The sequence below is a fragment of the Anopheles marshallii genome, chromosome 3 (genome assembly GCF_943734725.1).
Source record: "Anopheles marshallii chromosome 3, idAnoMarsDA_429_01, whole genome shotgun sequence".
In the NCBI taxonomy this organism is placed as follows: Eukaryota; Metazoa; Arthropoda; class Insecta; order Diptera; family Culicidae; genus Anopheles; species Anopheles marshallii.
Window position 1 is genome coordinate 75,543,070 of NC_071327.1, and position 13,410 is coordinate 75,556,479.

A 13,410-nucleotide genomic window follows, 5' to 3' on the forward strand; every position below is an offset into this window, starting at 1 on the left:
TTCGCCGTTACCGGACATTGCAACCCGGCTACACGTGCCCCCTGTGTAGCGTATGGTACCGGCGTTGCCTAACTAAAGTTTGCCTAATTATGTGCGATTTACTCTAAAACTCGTTGGCCAATTAATCAACCCATCGTGCCGGTTCGGTTTTCGCAATGGTGAAGCTCGTGTGGCACCGAAGGATGGAAGGATCAACAAATTAAGGCTCTACTATGCCGGTCCCGGGGAGGGCCCCGTTGAATGGTTTCATTTTTTGCAGTTTTCCAACTAGTGTACGGCTTTCCGTTCCATTTGCTCCCATCACGCACGAATCCTGTGGCTTTTGTGAAAGCTCACGAAGAAACGGCAGGCAAGAAATGGTGCGAAACATGTAGAAAAAAAAATACTGTAAAAGACAAATTTACCATAAATCACAAGTTGACCTACGGTGGCTTGTGGGCAACCGGCTAGTTAGCGAATCGTTACCACTTGTATCCCCGTCTTAAAATTTACCCCACAGAATGGAAAGTGGCGCACAAAAATAAATCCAAAGTTGTGTTTTTTTTTTTGTCTCAAGTTTTTTCCTTCCGTTATTCCCTGTGGCTGGTCACAGTCTCCAGCAGCGGGTTGAGAAACGTTCGTTAGTATTTTCGGGTGCATTCAGCTAGCATTTAATTATGAGTGATAAAATCCCACCGGTCCGGTTCCGTGCTGAAGTATGTGTATGTGGGTGTGTGGATGCATTTTTTGCTAGTTTCTTCACTGATGCACTTTTGCTTAAATCAGACTTCCTCTCGAGCGATTGCTGCCGCTCGAGGGATGCAGTAGTAGTTAAACTTTCTGCACAAACGTTGCTTCCGAAAGCTAACTAGTGCTGTGCATTTTGCAGTGAAAAAACGGTTCACCCAGAAAAAAAGAGAGAGAAAGAGAGGTAGTGAAAAAAAATCTCTTCCCGTTGCATAGGGAAAGAAAATGCGCACAGGATGCTCATGGGTGAAGACCTACACGGGTGAGCCTTTTTGCGTTGGTTTGTAGTTTTTTGTTTGCCTTGTTTCTTGAAGCGAACCCATAGCACCGCATCGTGTAAAGTAAAATAAAAAGCGAGAACGTGCTTGAATGTTGGCGATAGAGCAAAATGGTCGAATAGCGTACGGAAGCTGCCAGTTTTGCGAGCAAGCAAATATGGTTCTTTTCTACTCGTACGCAAACACGAAGGTTAATGTGTTGATTGAGCATGTTTAATGTAACATAAGGAGATTTTTTTTCCGCGATACATTTGTTTACATTTCTTAACCGATTAATACTGTTTTTTTCTCGCGTTTGGAAAATGTTTTTTGAACAATGGAGACGCCCCATGGTTGGTACAATGGTCTCGTACCTTGACATTTGGTCCACTTCAAAGAAGGGCGTGCATTTAATAATTATCGAGCCACCATAGATGAAACAGCTGGAACAACCGATTCTTAAAAAAAAAAAAACAATTGCAGCAAGCCTTTATATAGATGACATGACTGAAGTAATTAAAGCGACAAGGAAAAGAATGGAGACGCCTAGTAGTTTATAAAACAGCAAAGCTTAGCTGTGTAAAAATCAATTAATATAGACTAGTTTTAGGAGTTACTTAACCAAGCACGATCAACCTACTTTGTCTTTTAAAATATTATCCCTTTGGTTTTATTATTTTCTGCTAATTTATGGTGAAATATTAGCAAATTCTACCAGTACAACGGAAGCCCTAGTGTTATACTACACACCAGGGCTTCAGTTGCACTGGTAGAACTTACTCATTCCGTCCACTTAACGAGTGAACAATCGTGTTCTCTACTTACATTGTAGCTTAGTTAAAGTTAAAGATCTACTGCTGACGTTGGAATCAGCTGTAGAACCGAAAAATGGTATGTTCGCACCAGTTTAGCGCTCAATCATCATCATCGCCCCACCATGTGTTCGGTAGCAGCTGCATTATGGTATGGAGGTTAGCAAACTTTCGCAAACGTAATCCACGCACAAATCTCCCAAACAGGATCCAACCAGCCAGTATCCTCTTCCGAGCAAGTTGGATATGCTGTACGTTTGAGGTGAATCAGATTTTTTTCTCGGTCTAATTTTAGGAGAGAGGGAGAAAAGGCAAAATAAAGGGAAAGACAGAGGTAGTGATTGAGAAAGAGAGAGAGAGAGAGGGAATTGTATACGTTACTAGTGGTAAGAAACATGTTGAAATCATGGAAGCAATAATGATGATGATCATCATACACACCGAATATAACTCTGTGCCGTCGGGTATCCAGAAGCAATTAAATGTGTGCCAAGTAGGTTTTTTTTTGTGGCGGCAAATTCATACGTTCGCTTTTCAAAAGCTCCGGTTCATGGTTGATGTTTAAACCGTGTGTTACACACATTTACAAGCAGACTAACGAGTACCTGTGTCCCTTTGACCTGTGTACCTGTGGTACCTGTGTCCCTTTGAAGGCACAAACAGACAGGGTATAATTGTAAAAGTTAAACGATACGTAGAAGGAAGGATAACTATGTTACGTATGGTGGTAGTAGCATACGTTAACTTGTTGGTTTGTGAGTTTAAAAGGTTTACCAGGCTGAACCAATGGGTCCAAGGGAATAGATGGTGCATCACACAATTGTGAGAGAACTGTTTAATGAATTGATTTGGAATATAATTCATTAAAAATGTGTTCGTTAATGGCTTTAGTCGGGAAAAGATATTTGAATGGCGAGGTAAAAAGATATCGTATTCATTAATATTTGAATGATCGCATACGGGTACGGATGAGTTTGATGAAACGAGTGTTATTACGATTTCACATCAATTATTTACCGTTCACGAATCGTCTGACGTGCAGCTGATGCTTCAAAAACATCAGAACATGTATATTCACGCAGAATTGGACGAAATTTCTTCAATTGATAACGTGGAATTATTTTAAATCATGATTAATTTTCATTGTACTGAACTATTATTAAAGCACTTCAGACACACCTTTCCTCGTAACACTTTATGTCATTTAATGCGCATGTGAAATTGTTGAGACAAATGGAGCAGAGCAGTCAATTTGCAGCGAAATATTTAAAATAGCGCATGATATTATGAAACGGTCGGCCTACCCGCAAGGCACGGTTTAATTGAAGATGTAACCGAAGAACAAATAAATGAAACGTGTCCCCGAAATGGAATCATTCACCCGTAGCGATGAATCCGTGTTGTGTGCAGAAGATCAAACGCACGGTTTCAACGGTTCGACGGTGTAATTGAATTCCGATACGTGCGTTTTTTATTTGTGGCCCATGCACCGTGCACTGATTCACCTCCTACCATTCCAAACTGCTCCAACACCGTTGGGTTTGCTTCTTCCGTATTGCGTTCTTGCGTGGTCGCTGTTTTTTTTGCGTTATTTCCTCAGAAACCGTAGGTGACAAGACATACCGTCGAGCCGTATTTCAATGAGGAATTTTTCATTACATCGAGTGCCGCCGACGAGGGACTGATTGCCCATGCGACCAGGATGAGGCACCGATTGTGCAGATCGCATACCAGCAGCAGAGAGCGAATCACTGATAAGCTTTGATAAAATAAGACTGTCATTGGGTGGGATGGTGAATATTTTCGCAGGAGAAACACAATGATCGGCAGCGATACATTACAGCGAGGGGACGATCTTTTGACTGGCAATATTGCTCATTATGCAAATTTCGGATTCATTATGCGAGGGTGCAATTGGGAAGGTTCTAATAAGTAGCGGTATTTGGACGATTAATTAGTTTTTAAAAGGCAATCTTTATTAAAATCGTTTGACGTTCATTTTGCCGGTTTGATGAACATTGTATAGTGATCATCAAAGAAAGATTGAGTTAAAATTGGTATTTGGTAAAACAACCTTTTTATAATCGGAATTCCAAGTAATAAAGCGTTAATTTACAGACACAGCTGCAGTAGAAGTCTCCTGTTTATCAAGTTCTGCTAGGAGATTTATCTCTTTTTATGATTCTTTATCAAACCATTTAGTATGGTGAATTATTACCATATAGCTTATATCGTAGGTCCAGGTCTGTGCTTTGTGTTTATTGAACGATTGAGCGGTACCCTGCAAGTACTTAAGCACCACCGTGCCATGAAAAAAGATAATTTAATCATTAAAGTCTTTTAAAATTTTAGAAAAATAAAAAGATCTTTAGATTACCCATTTGACGTGACTGAATTAATAAGTACATAGTTCTCATCACATATGTAAGCTTTTGAGGTATTATTATTTACCTACAGTGATTCGGTTACGTCATGCTAATCAGCTCACTCAGTTATGTGAGAACTTTTGGATCATCTGTAAGAGTAGTAAGGGTGGAGAGGAGTTGGATGAGATAGAGAGGTGAATTGACTCCTCTAATACTATTTAATGAACAAACGTCTTAAAACCCACATTATGACGGGGACCAATAGTGTCGTTGAGCACTGCACACCGTATGCAAAATAAACGCCGAAATGCATGCAATCTGCATAACAGTATTCACCCATAAGGCCTTCCTAGCAATAACATTTATAAAATTATGTTTTATGTTAAAAAAATTGCCATAAAAATTAGTTAATATATTGCAAACATATTGTTGACGAAAACAATCCTAACGTATAAACGCAACACAGTGACACAGTTCCCTTTTGCACGTATCATCATCATCTGTTTACTTCCTCCCTGTTTACACGCATGTAATTGAAAATTTGCTTAACTTTTTGTTCGCAATTACCTGCGTAATCTATCAGCGCGTACCTTCCGCCCCGGTTAACACGCCTTGCCGAAACGTACACGTGTTTACTTATTGCCGGGACGATCCGGGAGTGAGGATGGTGGACAATTTTCTCTAACCTTTCGCAGCGCAACACAGTTTCCATTCTTTCGGAAGCATTTTATGCAAATGATGCTTCCCGCTTTGGCTTCGGTTGTTCTTCGCTCGCTTCGCTGAAAGCGATGGCTTTGCGGTTGTTGGTGTCGCCTGCAACGCGCTGCTAGATGTGTTGGGCGATCGGGTAAGCTTTTGCCGGGCGCCCGTGAAGGCGTACCGGTCGAGGCCGGCGGGCGATACGACGCGCAAGGAGCTAAATTTGTTTGTGTTTGGCAAGTTTTACGACGATACGTTTGCACTTTATTTATGCAATCGTGCTTTACACTCCCCGGGCATTGTGCTGGAGTGTGCCGGACGAACCGAGTGCACGAACCGTTTATGAACATAAATACCTACACGAACGAAACATTACTCCGGTTTTGTGTGGGGGTGGGGTGGGTGCTGCCTTTCTGTTGATTGTTGTTGTGTACTACTTCTAGCGAGAGGATTTGTTATTTTTTTTTCTATTGTGCTTTTTGCCTTTGCGCAGTGGGAGAGCAAAGAATCCTGATCGTTGCGTTCGGGATAGTTGATTTAGTGGTAGGAACACAAGCAAAAATAACGAGAGGGCAATAGAACTAGCACAAGCGCTTAGAATTCCCCGTAAAAAGGATGTTGCCTTATGGGTTTAGCGTGTGGAAGCTGCTCATGCTTTAATGCACATTTAATTAATTTTTTTTGGGGGTTGATGCTGTTGTACAAACTAAATATTTATCAAAAAGTGTTGTTTATCGTGTTGCTTATCGTGCTATGCGATAGGTGAAAGCGGTGGCAGGGTGCTGTTGTTCGGTGTAGATTTAATTATCTCATTCGCAACAGATCCACGTCCATGGTGAACGTACCACATACGCGGCAAAGTACATACAAAATACACACACACACACACACGGGCACGTTGGTACAATAATCGAGTCCTTCCGGTGATGTGTGCTTCCGGACGCGTGGTTAGCACCAAGCGCTCACTCGTAGCCACTTTGTCTGGTGTAATTTCCGTTGTGCAGAAATCTAAATTTTGCCAATGTACCGAACGTTCCGAAGCGTTGCGTGCCGGGAGCACGCCCTTGGATCACGATTTGAAGGTTATTGTGGAATAGTTTGACTATCAGGACGGTCCCCTCTCTCCCCCGTTGGCTGGATTAAGGACAGTCTTAGGCATACGCAGTGTCTTACATGTTGATCCTACCAGGCAGCACAAGTTCTTGGACAGAACGTGACAAGCAAGGGTTTAGGCGAATCTGTACAATCGCTCGAATGTGCGATGATTGTGAAGATTTACGCCTGGAAAATAAATGCGAATCCATTGCAATCTTGTATCACCGTGCTGTTGACACGGTATTAGCAAAGAAACGATAGCAAATAAATGTTCCATTCCTTCAGCAAACAAAGCTTTGCCGAAGGGGTGTGCTTTTGCTAACAATGTTGCAGCCGGTTATGCATTTGCAATTATGTGCAGCAGGATTAGATTGGTAATTGAACAGTGGCAATAGTAGCAGTGGCGCTACTGCAAACACGATTTGCTTTGCTTTGGCATGTTGTTACAATCAGCAAAGTGGGGCACCGTCGAGGTAAATATTGTTTTCATTACGCATCTGTGTGACGGAACGATTCGATTGTAAGGAGTAGGTAAAGGAGGTGCCAAATTATTCCCTTTTGAACGTGATTAAAGTAAATACGTGACAGTGTGAAGCTAGGTGATCAAAGATCGTAAATCAAAGCCCCACATTAACTAACAGTGGAGTGAGAACTTTTAGAAATAGCTTTCACTAAAAAAAAACCCCCCTAAAATCACCCCTAATTTATTGGTAATTTTTAACGGTAAATTAAGGGAAAATCTGTCACTGAGCATGCACCAGTGGTAGAGTAAATGTTATGAATCGTTTTAAAGCCTCTTTAATGGTTTGCATAGCATAAAAAACACTGTTTTATTTGATGAATTCTGGGACGCCATCACACTGCCTCCACAACAAATGATACAGCTTGACGAAGCAAACTGCACGAATGGGTAATAGCTCATCTAAATCTTGATGTTCCTAAATTTCCTTTTGCCCGAAGATTAACATTTTTTTAAGAAAGACCTGTTGGAGATTTATGCTTTGATGTTTGTTCGTGGTGATATTTGATGTTGTCGGATACAAGTGAATCGTTCAAATATTTCAACTACATTCGCTATTAGTAGCTTATTTTTGCATTTACAGTTTCATACGCAGCTGTGTCACGGTCACTTTTATTCGTAACAAAAGATGGCTAGCTGCATAAGCTCATTGTAATTTAAAGGGTAAAAAACCCCCGGCAATGGTACATTTTTATTACACCATCCCCTATTAACTGTGGATCCGGATCATGTGGGATTTATTTTTCTTCCGAACTCACCAATCGTGTAAATGGTTTCAGCAAAGCATAGAAAAAGCACAACCATTTCCAACTATTCCTTGCCATTTGTTTCCAACGAATTCCGACAGCGGCATCGGGTTGACATGAATCGATTTATCTTGTCGATTCCACTCCACACTGCAGCGAGGGATAGGCGAGAAGATGGGTTTTTTTTCTCGCTCTTCTGTGTGTTGTTTTGCGAAATAGTGCACCGAAAGCAAATGGATCCCCGGAACTGTTTGATTGATTTAGCTCTAATGGATCCATCCGCTGGTGTGGGGTAAGCTGCGGCGTGAATGATACTTCACGTGCAATATCTTCATCAAAAGGCAAGTGGCGCACGGCACGGGGAGTAGGATTCGGTGTTCGGAAAGAGTGAAATGAAATGCATTCTTTGCCAATCCGTGAATTGCCTCATCGTTCTAGGCTGTTGGTACGAAGACTTTGTCGTTCGCGTGCAGCGGCAGTGTATGGCTTTTAATTGCATCAATTTCCTTCGACCCCGTATGCCAATGATGCCAAAGTCTTTATTGCATCTTAGGTACGCTTTAACCATGCCCTCTCTCTCTCTCCCGGCCCGGTTGCTTAGCAACTGGTTCTTCATCCATCGGCAATCGTTACCATTATTGTTCCGCTTTTCGTTTTACACAATATTCCCGTGCGTGCGTGAGGCCCATCGGCAGCAATCGGTAGATTGATGGAGCTGATTGGAAAATTGAAAAGTCTGTAGCAACTGTCAGCCCCAGCGGTAGCAGTCTTTACCATCTTGTACCGCGCGCAGCGTGCAGCAGCAGAAGATAGAAAAATGTATCGTCCTGAGTGCCGTCCAGGCGGATGCACCGCACGGTGTTTTGGTACGGATTGCATCGTACGGGATGTGGAAGGGATCGATCGTTCATGAGATGCCGAGCTACCGGTCGGTGCCGGGATCGAAGGAAACAACAGGCCAGCATTTCGATTCCGGCACGGAATAATGGTCCTGATGGCCTTCGGGATATATCCCCACCCCATTGGCCTTTCGTCGCACGTACCCCGTTTAATCCGCAACCGGAAAAGTCCATCGGAAACAATGGGAAATTTATCTCCGCTTCCGCAACAACACAACGTTCGGGCAAAACGAGATTTACTGTCTGAGATTAATCCAAGAGGAAATTCAATTTCTTTTGGCCCAACCCATATGGTACGCTTCGGCTACGGGGATACGGATTCGTGGGAAAATACAGCTGACGGTGCACCGGGTCGGTTGGTTCGGTAGCGGGTCCCGGGAATAGATTGTGCATGGACCAAATCCGGAAGACGCTCGTTACGATGCGTCTTCCTGTCACGGTGTGTCGGGAAAGGGGGAACGGGATATTTCCCACTCCGTTCCGTTTACTACCGTGTGGGCCAATAATGGAAGGTGCCCTTGGGAGTGCCACCCGTGAAGGAACCTTGCGGAGTAGCCCACGGTGTGTTGGTGTCTATCGTCTTCGGCTACGGGTGTCTATTTGTTATATCGGTTATACAGAGTTGCCCTACGGGTGCTTCACCAGCATGGAAAAACATCTTCCGAGCAGCGATTGGTACTCATTCGTCGGGAGATTTGCCTATGCCGTGGCATGAGCGAAATACATTTCATCGCAAACGAGTGGCTCGATCGAATGTCGGAAAATCAGTGAAGTTTGCACAAATTAAAAATGGCGTTTGTCTGCATCCGAACAAACAATTGAAATATTTGCAGCTTAATTAGATTAGAGGAGGTTCTGATTGCTGCACCAATTGAAACCATACTGTCAGCAATGAACATTTGAGAAGATTTTGTTAAAAAATGTGAGCTGATGAGTTATCATAAAAGTCTCTATTATTTCTCTCCAAAGTATGCCATGGAAGTTGAAAAATTGATTCAAGTTCGAGAAAACCCCTTTCGAACATATCCTTTCTTATCAATATATTTGTAATTAAAACAATTGATCAAACGAATCTAAAATATAATAAAACATTTGATATAGTATTAATATTTTTCATAATTTATACTTGGATAAAAGACTTCAAACAAAAACTGTACTAGTTTCTGCTGGACATATACTGAAAAGACTTCAACTTGAAAATCAGATTAAAGAACATTAGTCTAATGGAGTGATTGTATCACAACGCGGTACACCATACTCTTTCGCTGGGATTTATGTTACAGGAAGCTGGAAATATTTCGAATTTTTCATGATGCATTTCAAACGCCGTAAAATTAACTGTTTGAAAGGATGATTAAAAATTCATCAAAACATCAATGTTGAGCTCCATTCCAACCGTTCCGGACACATGAGTGAGAGCCGTTAATAATGCATTGGAAAATGATCCACCAATGCGAATGGGCCAATTTGATTTTGTACATTTTTTGTGGTTGTCGTGCTTGCTATTGTTTACCGTTTCGTTGGTAGCTTGGTGCTTGTTTTTGGCTACCATTCGATTAGCTACTGGTACTCCCCATTCCCTATACACAGCACTACGACAGCAGCAGCAGCAGTCAATTCTGTTCCAGTGGGTTGAGATATTGAAAAATGGTGCAACGGTTGTTATTTGCCACCAGCTGGGACTCTGGGCGAACGCGGTGAAAATTACATTACCCCCAGTAACAGGGTTAGCGATGAAAAATGAGCAGTGGCCACAGCCCGGACCAGCAACCGGTCAGTGGGAGGGTTTTTTTTTGTTCTGTCGTTTATTTGGATTGGAGCGCCAACCAACTAGCTTTAGGGTTTATCGAATTACATCTCGTTTTATAATATAATCTTTTGTTTCAGCTGGCACACCAACATCCGGTCTGACGGATTAGGATCCGTTTCGATAATCTGCTTAAGTCGGGACTGGCGGGATAGATGCGCCTTGATGGGCGCGCTTTTATGATGGGCATGGGTTTTGTAATCGAACATTGAAAAAAAACAGGCTACTACACAGCGCAAAACGATACTAGCGTTACATTGTATTACGGGAACAAACAAAGACACATCCGCCATGTATTGCTACGAGGTGATGGAAAATTTAATGCAATATCGATCAATTAATTGATCGTAAATGAACGATAATGAGCAATTAAATAAATTGATCTCGCTCCCAACGGGTTGCTTGATTGACTGTTAATAAAGTGATTTATTTTCATTTAAAGTCACACTTATTTGCATTTCTGTTCCGGTGTGTGAGTGTGTGTGATTAAGCAGAGTGTTTAAACAACCACCCACTTTACAATACCTAACGACTTATTAAAGCTCTGTGGGGTTTTGTTTTTCCTTCTTCTGTTTGCTAATGCCGCTTTCAATCTGTGCGAACAAATGAACAATTATATTGTTATGTCTGTATCGTAGATGTGATAGTGGTTGTGGGTGATTTTTATGTTTGGTCTATTAACACATAAATTTTATCCGGTTTGGAGGGAAAATATAGAGAGCTTTTATCTTGCGTTCATTTTATCGTTTGAACATTGGACAACGCTTTTATGATGAATTCTTGCAATTGTTCTACTAACACAATGAATGGGACCAGAATAGCCGGAGAGAGAGAGTGAGAGAGAGACAGGAAAATAGGATGTAACAGTGCGCTACAATTCAATGGCTGACCCCTAGCCGTGGGTGTAGTAATGAGGTCAGTTCAATAAATTTAAATTCTAGCTAACCTCGCCTCATGCGAACATCGTTTTCCCTTGGGCGAGATCCTGCGGCCTCCGTCATGTCGCTGCAATGCGGGAAACCACAAAAACGGGGCCACAGAAAAAAGGTGGCCACCGAAGTTAAAAGTAATATTTGTCCCGTATAAAAACAATTTACGACATAACTTTCCGCATGCTCTCGTGCTATGTTTCCTTGGTGTGTTGCGGGGTTTTTTTCTGTTCTTCGGTCGCTTTAGAAAAAGGGGTAGCGGTCCAGTGGGGTCAATGCTTTCCAACGATGGCACACTGCCGCCCTGATACGGCATAACTTTCCGGACCCCCGGTTTTCACTAACTTCACCTCCATCCCCCACCCGAACCACCCATGTGGGTTGACGGTTGACAAACATTATCGGGGACGAAATGCGTTTGGCCATAAACGCAAGTCAAGCGGACAAAATTTTCGCTCGAGGTTGAAAAGTAAGCGCTAGAGAGGGAAGGGAACAATCGAGCAGAAGCGGAAACAAGTGGTTGCATAAATCGGTCCTTCCGGTCCCCGTCCCGGCTTGTATTTGGGGCACATGTGCTGCCGAACCGGGCGGAACTCTTTCTGACGTCCTTTTTCATAATCTTGTCCCCTCGTCGAGTTCGATACGATGTTTTAGCCATGTTGCGCCATCTATGGTTTCATGCGTTTTTCGTTCGTGCTCAACGAACCGGAAGATACGGGTACCGGAAGCGTAGCTTAATCGTACCGCACCACTGCCTTTGTGTGCGTTGTGCGTGTCGTGTGGTCAAGTCGATGTTTCTGGGGACGGCTCGTACACTAGACTTTACGGTGGAAAAACTTTCCACCGAAACGGATTGTGAAAGATGTTACCCGATCGGGAAGGATATGGGTTTTCGGGGTAAGTTTTTCCCAACAACTTACTCTGGCGAGTTTATCCGCAAAACGCAACCTGCCCCTGCCGATGCCATGTGTTGCACCGGATTGGAGGTAATTTTAATATTAGCCCTTTCCTGGAGATTTTTGGCTACGGTCCAGTTGGATTGTCGGTGGTGCATGGGCACCCGAATACCCCGGGGCTTGCCCGAGTGCCGGATGTAATTGCAGTAAGTTTAGTGTGACAGAAGTTTCCTGTTTTTAGCTTGCTGCTTTCGAACCCCCGGCGTCCGAATTGAAACAAACAAGCGTTGGCAAACGGCTGGCGGAAACAACAATCCGCAAATAACCAAAAGTGAATGGTTGGGGAAAGTTTCACAAAAGTAGTTCACTTACCCGTTACTGCTCTCGTTAACCTTTCCTAAGCATCATTCCCCCGGCAAAGGTTGACTTGTGCACTTGGTCGCTCAGTTCGCTGTAATCTAAAGTAAAGACCACCAAACGATAAACATTTCACGTTTGCTTATTATTCCGCCCGAAATAGGATTACAATAGCAGTTGCACGAACGGCTCTCGAGTTTCTGGAGCGGCAATACCTTCGCCCACATTAAAGGACCAATTTTATGCACGATTTAGCGTCGATTAAAATTTCAGCGTCACTCATTAGGGCTACGCCCTTGGGCTCATTGATTGAGGGGGTATGCGATTATTTGCCGGTGCATTTACCGATGCAATTAATCCATCCATTGCTGCGTAAAGCTAAACGGTTTTGGTTTGTGAAGTGTTTGCCACTGTCCGGCACTGATGCGGCACAATGCGGATTGTACGGCCGGGAAGTTAAATTCAATCATTCCGTTCACCCAATTATGCACTCCATCAGTGCGTGCGTGTGTGTGTGGTATTAGCGGAAAGTCCATTAAGCTAATGTCACTGTCAATGGGCATGCATTAAAATGGGCATGTGAAACATTAAATAACGAACTAGAATATAAATCAGGAGCCGTTGACAGTGAAAGTGTTTGATTGGTGAATCATTTGCACAGACGTTGGCTTCCTTGGATGTTAAATATTTACTTAAAACAAAGCTTCATCATTTGGAAGGATTTAAGAACACTAAAGCTTGAAGGATGATAAATCCGCAGTTAGAATGAGAAGGATGAGAGTATGTGACTTCTAAAGCTATGTATGTATGTAATGTTACAAACTCATATAAAAAATTACCACAAATTAATGCTGTAAGAGTTAAAACATCTTGGTCACCATCAAGTGTCTACCGAGAAGTCCAGAAGTCAACCCATTGGACTCCTTGCAGTTGGATACAAGTGATGATGATGAACATTTCAAACTCCCCTAGCAAGATGTCATCCTTTGAGCATCGCACACTCAGCGTCTAGTGACCAGTTTTCTCATTACGCACTTCCGGTGCAATGCCAAACACAACCCTTTGGGGGGAGGGGGTTGTTTCATCCAAAATGAGTGCATTTTTGCTGAACGTTCAATATTTTTAGTTCAACTCACTGGTGACACATTCCGTCGGACCGTACGCTGTGAACCACGGCCCGCACGCCGTTTGTGCCGAACTGCTGACAGTGATTTATTGCTAATGAAGTTCGAGAGAGCTGCAGGCCGTGCAGCTTCCCTATTAGCTCGGTTCGGTATGGAACCCGGTTACAACGTGCAACC